The sequence below is a fragment of the Aethalodelphis obliquidens genome, unplaced genomic scaffold, assembly GCF_003676395.1.
Source record: "Aethalodelphis obliquidens isolate GAN/ISIS:26980383/991018 unplaced genomic scaffold, ASM367639v1 scaffold59, whole genome shotgun sequence".
Classification (NCBI taxonomy): Eukaryota; Metazoa; Chordata; class Mammalia; order Artiodactyla; family Delphinidae; genus Aethalodelphis; species Aethalodelphis obliquidens.
The window spans coordinates 10,615,489-10,625,242 of NW_020838003.1; positions in this window are offsets into that span (position 1 = coordinate 10,615,489).

Here is a 9,754-nt window from a genome sequence, read left to right on the forward strand (position 1 = left end):
GAGCACAGGCTCAGTAGTTGTGGCTCGCGGGCTCTAGAGCGCAGGCTCAGTAGTTGTGGCACACGGACTTAGTTGCTCCGCGGCATGTGGGATCTTTCCGGACCAGGGCTCTAACCCGTGTCCCCTGCGTTAGCAGGTGGATTCTTAACCACTGTGCCACCAAGGAAGCCCCTCGATGTTCCTTCTTGTCAGGTTGTTGAGACTTGTATTCTAAGCTAAAGTGCTGTATGGCAGAGGGGAGACAAGGGAAGATATTGAAGGTTAAGGGGGCAGAGTGGGACATGGTCCGTGGCATTTTGGAGCCGCCTGTCTGGTGCCAGTGTGGAGCCTAGATTCTAGAAGACAAGACTGTCATCAGGGAGACCACTGCAGGGACAATTTTGTAGAGAGAGAAGGATGCAGAGGGCCTGAGCAGCGATGGAAAGCAAAAGTGTGGCTTGAACAGAAAATCATAACAGGAATGGGCAGTTCTTAGTGATTGGGCATAGGGATGGGAGGGGGAGTGAATCACTTCATGAATCAGAAGGTAGGTACATAGATATACAATACTGTATCTAAAAACCTCAACTGTTTCCAGGTTGCTGACTAGAAATTTGTTAGTTTATCAGAGGTTAAAATGTCCTTCATCCTTCCTGGTGTGACTCTGGTAAGTTTTATTTTCTTTCACGATGTTTGTGCATAAAACACGAATGAGTCACATCACTGAAACTGTTTTATGTTCTCCTTGGTTAGATGTGTGTACAGAGGGAGTTGTTCTTTGAGGTGGAGGATAAGGGGGACAGGGGGACCTGGGTGCTCACTTATTTCAGAGGACCATTTGCCTAGTCTATTAATATTCACACATACCACTGAGTAGAAAACCTAATTATCAGCCTAATCCATGCTATCTTACTGCAGGAGACTGGAGTGTGAGTTATAACCACTGCATATATAGGCCACTAAACCAAAAAAGAGGTAAAGAGGTGATACCATCCCTGTCCTGGAAGAGCTCATGACCTGGGAAATGAGACAAACCAAATGGTCTTAGAGAAAATATCCTTAGGATCCTACAAAGCAAGAGGTCATCAAGTTCCAGGCCACTTATTATGGGACTCTTGGGCAAATCTCTTAATAAAAAAGGTTATGATGTATTGAGTATCTAGTATGTGCTGAGCACAAAATCACTTCAACGAATGTGTCATGTATCTTCATCATAAGATATTCATAGCAACTGTAATTGTTACTAGCCTTATAATAGAAATAAAGAAACTGAGCCCAGAGAAGTTAAGTAGCTTGCCCCAGGGCCCTACAGCAGCTAATTTGGGAAGGGGGAAATGTGAATCCAGGCTAATCTGACATAAAAGCCCATATTTTTCCACTACAACTCTCAACTATAAAATGGTGGTGAAAACATCCACATCACAGGACCATGGTGAGGATTAAACGAGATAATATGGGAGAACCCAGATACACAGAGGATACGCATTAGAGTCGTGTTTCCCCTCCCCTGTCACCCCTGCTCTTCCTCAGGACAAGACTCTGTGTTTTAGGTTCTTCCAGAGCCTGCTGGGTACCCCTCTCCTCCACAGTAGGGTATCTCATCTGCCTCATTCCCCAGCTGGACGCCGAGCCCTTTGAAAGACAGGTGGAGGCCTCTGTCATTAACATGACTTTAAAGCTGAGGCCAAGCCAGACAGAGGCATGAGAGAAATTCAGGGACTGGTGGTATCACACTAAAATGTCTTTATAGCATTATGGTCTAAGCAAGCTACATAAGAATAGGAAAAGAATCATTTGGGGATCAGTGGAATTCTATCAAAAGGAGAAGCATCCAGGGTTTGGGGACTTTACCCATTCTGCCCATTTATACCAATCAAGTGTTTTAAAAGGGGCGCACCAGGTCATCTGTGATTGGAGTGAAATCAGACCCCCCAGGTGCTATGGTCTAGTCTCTGGTTGTTTTATTCGTTCACTCAACAAACATATATATATATATAGAGAGAGAGAGAGAGAGAGAGAGAGAGAGAGAGAGAGAGAGAGACAGAGAGAGAGACAGAGAGAGACAGAGAGACAGAGAGAGAGACAGAGAGACAGAGACAGAGACAGAGACAGAGACAGAGTACTTGCTATACATCAGGCCTATGTGAGATACTAGGGATACAACAGCAACAAACAGGTTTCCTGCTCTCAAGATTCCTGTTCGGTTTCATTCTAATAAAGGAGAAAGATGAGGAAAACACATGCAAACACAAACAAACCCCACGTCAGCATACAAGTGAATAAAATAGTAGCATGTTGTTCTAAGCGTTGGGAAGAGAGTCGTCAAGGGACTGAGGTTCTGAATAAGGTGGTGGTGGGAACGCAGGACCTACCTTAGGCAGGGTGGGCAGGAGAGGCCTCCCTGAAGCAGACATCCAAGGAAGAGCAGGTGCTGGCTCTGTGGAGACAGGTGGGAAGAGTGTCCCAGTCTCAGGCAAAAGTCCCAGTGTGAGCTCAGCAGATTTGAGGAACTGAAAGGAGACAGCTGTAGGAGAAGCAATAAGCATTCTAATTGACTATGTGAGGAACCCAGGAATGGTGGCAGAAAGAGTTTTATATGACTATTCAGGAAAGACTCCATGAAGAACTATATTTCTAAGGAGACTGGTGAACTGGTGTGTGTGTGTGTGTGTGTGTGTGTGTGTGTGTGTGAATTCCAGCTGAGAAAATCACCATTTGTTTGTCTTTTTTTGTTTGCCATTTGTTTGTCTTTTTTTTTTTTTTTTTCAACATCTTTATTGAATCTGTTACAATGTTGCTTCTGTTATATGTTTTGGTTCTTTGGCCACGAGGCATGTGGGATCTTAGCTCCCTGACCAGGGATCAAACCTGCACCCCCTGCATTGGAAGACAAAGTCTTAACCACTGGACTGCTAGGGAAGTCCCTTGTTTGTCTTTTTAGGATTGAAAGATGTGGCATGGCCACAACCTAGCTAGTGTTGCTCTTTTCTTTGCAAATAGGCTCCACAAGGTTTGGGGCTGAGAATGGGTAGATTTAGTGGTTGATGACCAATTCCCTGAGAAAAGTGATCAGGTTGGGTGTGTGTGACTCCTGATATTGACTAGACTGCTTTAGAGAGGGTCATTGCTACTTTCAAAAAGGACTAAGTAGCCACTGGCCTGTGTCATGTGGGCACTGCCTGGGGTGGAGTTCTGTAGATGTTGCTCCTGGGGTTAGCCGTTGAGTAAATGTTTATCAAGACAGTATGGCATAGTGGTGCCAAGTGTGGCCTCTGGAGTGGGAATCACCACCACTGGCTCACTGTGTGAACTTGGACTAGTTAGTCACCATCTCTGTGCTTCGAATTCCTCATAGAGTTACTGTCAGAATTAAAAAGTGAACATGGGGCCTCCCTGGTGGCGCAGTGGTTAAGAATCTACCTGCCGATGCAGGGGACATGGGTATGGGCCCTGGTCCGGGAAGATCCCACATGTCGCAGAGCAACTAAGCCCGTGCACCACAACTACTAAGCCTGCGCTCTAGAGCCCGTGAGCCACAATTACTGAAACCCACGTGCCTAGAGCCCATGCAACAAGAGAAGCCACTGCAATGAGAAGCCCGTGCACCGCAGTGAAGAGTAGCCCCCGCTCGCCACAACTAGAGAAAGCCCACTCGCAGCAACAAAGACCCAGTGCAGCCACAAATAATAATACATAAATAATAAATAAATTTATTTTTTTTTAAAGTGAACATGTCCTAGCAGTCTATAAGTACGTGATAGGTACTCAGCAAATACTGCTTTTTTTTTTTTTTCCTCCCTTGAGTTAAGGATGTGAGAAAAAGGAATCATAATGGAAAGAAGTTGAGGAAGTGTTGGATAGAATCTGCAGACTTGCTATGTGGAATGTGGACAGTGAGAGGGAAAAATTGAAATGGGTCTCAAGTTTCTAGCTTGGCATACTGCTTGACGGTTGTGTCATTTAAGACTATTTCTGACTCCAGTCACAGAATATTAGGCAAAAAAAGGGATTTATTGCCTCACGTCTGAAAAATCCTGGGTACAACCAGCTTCGGGACCCAGGCCCAATCCTGTGATCAGGGCCCAGTGATCTTGGCTCTGCTCTGCTTCATGCCAACTTCATTCCTTCTCAGACTTCATGTGCCCTATAGTGGTACAGGGGCTGCCAACAGCTCCAGGCTTGTCCTCCCAGATCCTGTATAATAAATAGGTAAAGAATAACAATAGTTAACACCCACATTTTCTTTTTTTTTTAATTTTTAGCAAAACTTTTTACTCTCACTTTTTTCTTATTAGTCATCCATTTTATACACATCAGTGTATACATGTCAATCACAATCTCCCAATTCATCACACTACCACCCCCACCACCCCTGCCACTTTCCCCCCTTGGTGTCCATACGTTTGTTCTCTGCATCTCTGTCTCTATTTCTGCCCTGCAAAACGGGTCATCTGTACCATTTTTCTAGATTCCACATATATGCGTTAATATATGATATTTGTTTTTCTCTTTCTGACTTACTTCACTCTGTGTTACAGTCTCTAGATCCATCCACGTCTCTACAAAAGATCCTATTTCATTCCTTTTTATGGCTGAGTAACATTTCATTGTATATATGTACCACAACTTCTTTATCCATTTGTCTGTCGATGGGCGTTTAGGTTGCTTCTGTGACCTGGCTATTGTAAATAGTGCTGCAATGAACATTGGGGTGCATGTGTCTTTTGGAATTATGGTTTTCTCTGGGTATATGCCCAGTAGTGGGATTGCTGGGTCGTATGGTAGTTCTATTTTTAGTTTTTTAAGGAACCTCCATACTGTTCTCCATAGTGGCTGTATCAATTCACATTCCCACCAAAAGGGCAAGAGGGTTCCCTTTTCTCCAGCATTTGTTGTTCATAGATTTTCTGATGATTCCCATTCTAACAGAACACTCACATTTTCTTACATAATAGGCAACTGCTCTAACTTTTTACATATATCGACACTTGTAATTTTCACAAGAATGAGGTAGGTAAGAAAACTGAGGCAGATTAAGTACTAGCTCGAAGTTAAAATAAGAGACAGAGCCAGGATCTGAGCCCAGGTGGTCTGGTTTCCAAGTCTGCGCTCCGAAGTGCCTCTTCTGAAAGACAGCCACCATCTTTTTGATTCCGGTTGTAGTGCATTAGTTCTGTTTGGGTACCTCAGGCTAGGAGAAGGTGATGTTTAATTGTCTAGGCTGTAGTAACATGCCCATCCTGAAGCAGGCATGAGGAAACGCCATCCAGAGCTCCTGGGCTGGAAGCAAGGGAGGGATGGTCCAGCAAAAGGATATCTGGATACTCTCTTCAGAACAAACAGCAGAACAAGAGCTTTCTATCACAACTGAGATAGAAAATAAAGAAGAGGAAAGAGTTTTAGGGGGGAAATGATGAACTCAGTGTTAGAATGCTAAAGTTTGAAGTACTAGAAATATATCAGTGTGAAGATGTGGCTCACTGGACATATTGATTCATACTTGAATCAAGGTGATAATAAAAATGTGAAAATAAAATGATAGGTAGAGAAATATTAAACAAGTGAAAAACAAATGAAAGCAGGAGTGGTAACATTAATATCAGATGCGATAGAACTGCAGAGGCTAAAAGCATTTAGAGTATGAAGAACATTATTATATAGTGATAAAAGACAAACAATAAAGATGTAGCAGTCATAAAGTAGACATCAAAGGACTTAGAAGCTAAATACATGTAGGTAAGGAAAACTTGATAAATATGCAGTTAAAATGAGAGATTTCAAAATACCTCTCACAATTAGCCAGAATTAATAGTTAAAAAAAATTCATTATGCTGTATACCTTAAACTTATACAGTGCTGTTTGTCAATTTTATCTGCATAAAACTGGAAAGGACTTCCCTGGTGGTCCAGTAGTTAAGACTCCGTGCTTCCACCGTAGGGGGTACGGGTTCGATCCCTGATTGGGGAAATTCCACATGCTGCGTGGAAAAAAAAATCATTCAGACCAACAAAATAATACAATGTTACTAGTCAAAACATTATTCAGATGAGCCAAATAACATAATAAAATAACTTGATATAGTACATATAAGGACTTCTTCCATCCTACAAATAAAGAAAATATTTTTTTCATAAAAATGAAAAGTTATAGATACATGATAAAAGGTGACCTAAAAACTGTAAATAGTTAGAAATTAAGGGAAAAACTCCCTGCTAAGTCTTGGATCAAAGTGGAAATAAAAGGGAACTCATAACTCTCTGGAAACCAATGAAAAAGAATCCACTTCTATTGAGATTTATAGGACCCTGAAAACAGTACTAAGAGGAGCATTTAGAGCTCTAAAATGCCTTCACAATTTAAAAGGAAAACCAAAAAAATAAAGGAACTAAATAGTCATCTTAAAAATTTAGAAAAAGAAATCAGGAAATTGAAATCAATAAAGGTAAAAGTTGAATTAATATTATATAAAAATAATAGAAAGAATAAAATAGTAAGAAGGATAAATTAGTCAAAATCTACTGGAAATAACTTCGAAAGTTTATTGAATAGATTGATAAACTATATATTTATATAAAACAGACAAACAACGTGCAAGGTTGAAGAGAGGAAAAAAAGAGAAAAAAATAGAAGAGGTTAGGAAAGAGAAAAGAGTCATAAATACAGGTACCTGAGAAATTTAAAAATTTGAGAGACTCACTCTAGGCAACTCTACAGCATTGACCACAAAAGCCTACAGGAAATGTATGATTTCCTGGCAAAATACAAACTATTAAAACAGACCCCTAGAAGAGAGGGAAAACATGAATGGACCAATGATAAGGTGCTTGGAGGTCAACAGTGAGAAGACTCTAGGACCAGATGGCCTCACAGCTGAGTTTTAATTTACCTCTAAAGTCTGATAATTCCAGTGCTAAGTAATTTAGACCCTTGCTACTCAAAGTGTGTCCATGGACTGGTAGTATTAGCATCACCTGGGAGCTGGTTAGAAATGGAGGTTTAGCTACTCCAAGCCATAGAAAAATCTTTTAAATTCATGTTTTGAAGCCAATATAATTTTAATACCAAAACTTAAGAAAGAAAAAAGTATAGATTACTTATAATTATTAATTACAATTATAATTATAGATTAATCTCACTGATGATTTAGAGAGGACAATTATAAATAAAATATTAGATTATAGAAGACTTCATTACATCAAAAAATAAAAAAACAGGGCTTCCCTGGTGGCGCAGTGGTTGAGAGTCCGCCTGCTGATGCAGGGGATATGGGTTCGTGCCCTAGTCCGGGAAGATCCCACATGCCGCAGAGCGGCTAGGCCCGTGAGCCATGGCCGCTGAGCCTGCGCGTCCGGAGCCTGTACTCTGCAATGGTAGAGGCCACAACAGTGAGAGGCCCACGTACCGCAAAAAAAAAAAATAAAAAAAAAAAAACAGTAAATAAGCAAGTTTTATTTCACAACCACATGAGTGGTTCAATATCCAAATCCATCACCATAATCTATTACACTGATAAACTAAAAAAGAGAAAACATCAGTAGATATTCCAACAACACTTGTGAAAATTCAGCAACCATTCAATCTGAATAAAAATTTTAAGTAGGTAGGTATAGGAGAAAATTATTTAAATAGGCAAAAGACTATTTACCCCAAACCAATAGCAAATATTATCTTAAGAGAATGTGATAAGGTGGATGGATGCTAGATAAATATACAGGAATCTAAAGGTTTTCTTCTGCTCTAATAAGAGCCAGAAAAAAATTAAAATGGGAACATATTTTTCCATATATAATAGTGATAAAAACTATAAATTACTTTAGGAATAATTCTAATAAGAAAGTAACAGAAAATACAGAGAAAAAAACTTACTGTCTTGTTAAAACACAAAATAGAGCTGAATAGCTGGAAATGTCTTCCATGTTTTTAGATGAGAAATCTTATATCATGAAAAAGTCAATTCTTTTAAAATTGATTTCATGCAGTTTCCATTAGGATAAAAACAAGGTTGCTTTTTTTTTTTCTTGGAATTGGTTAAGATGATCATATAGTTCACTGGGGAAAATAAATGTCCAATATTAGGTTAAGGAAACTATGAAAAAGGAAAACAGTACCAGATAATCAGAACCTAAAGCTACCATAATCAAATCAGTGCAGTGTGGACATAGACTCAGATTCCAATGAGGCATTCATATAGGGAAAAGGTGGTAGTCTAATTTGGGGGAAATAGGTAGTTTAATTCCAGAGAAAGAGGTTTATCAAATGGGCCATTTAATAAACAACTGACTTCTTTCTGCAAGAAAATAAAAATGGACTCCACCTTATGCCATATAAGAAAATAAGCTGCAGATGAATTAAAGTCTTAGATATAATCTTAAAAATCTAGGCAACTACATGGACAAAGAAGCCCGGAAGCTATAAAGTTATCCGTATTTGATTACATGAAATTTGTAAAAAATTTAAAGCAAAACCTATCATAAGCAAAGTCCACAAGGCCAACAATAGATCTGAAAATATTAATAATGCATACAATAGAAAAGGAATTGATTTGTTTTAATATACAAAGAGCTCTTACGAATTGATAAGAAAAATAATCAACAACCCAACAGAAAACTTGCAACCGAAATGAATTGGCAAAATGCAGAAGAGCAACTCCAAAGACCCACAAAGATGCTTAAATCCACTAGTTCCAGGGAAATGCAAACTTAAGTAACAGTAAGATATTACCTGACACTCATTAGATTGGCAAAAGTGAAAAGGAGTCATACTGTTACTTGCTAGTGGAATATAGGAAGTGTTTCCTATTGGTGGAAATGGAAAGTGTTAGAGCATTTTTGGAAGGCAACATAGCATTAATAAATGAGTTAATATTCATGAAATGCTTAAAACTGTGTCTTTCACATAATAAATGATATATTTTTTTGTTACCTGAATGAAACTTCTCTAAAAATAAAATACACGTATCTGTTGACTCAACAATGCCCCTCCCAAGACTCTATCCTATAACAAACATGCAAAGATGTTTTTATAGCATTGCTCATAGTGGCTAAGAGCTAGAAACAAAATTAATGTCCACCAAAGGAGAATGAATAAATAAACTGTGACAAATCTGCACTACGGAATATAATGTGGCCTTTCAGAAGAATGAAGTAGAAGTTTAACAGATGACTTGCTGGGATTTTTGCCTTGTACTCTTGAGTGGGAAAAGCCAGATGCAGAAAGTAGATATGGTTTCAGTTTTGTAAAGTCGTGACAAAAAGCCATATCCATGTATGCATATGTAAATCTGTAGAGAATTGTGTAAGAGAAAGGTATGGAGAGACACACGAGGTTGTTAACATGACTTACTTGGGGTGGAGATGGAGGGCAAGATGCTGCTATGAAGGGACAAAAGGAGAGACGAGAAAGAAGAAGTATCCACAATAAAAATAATGTATGAAATGATCCCTTTCATGTAAAATTATACTAGATGTATGAATATATAATGAGATGCATCAAAATATTAATAAGGTTTATCTTGAGGTAAAGAGTTCAGGTGATCTGAAGGTGATGGGGGTGTGGGTGAGGAGTGGTATTTTGGGACTGTAGCCAGTTGGGTTCAGTGAACATTTACCCAGGTGGATTGATGGGATGAACCCACAGAGAACCTATTATCATGAGGATTTAAAGAGCTCCCTGGGCAATAACTCATCCCCAAAGAAAAAAGAATCAAGGATCACATGTTGGGGTTAAGAACAGTTGGTCACTGTGGGAGGGGTGGGAAAATTTTGAGTGTATGTA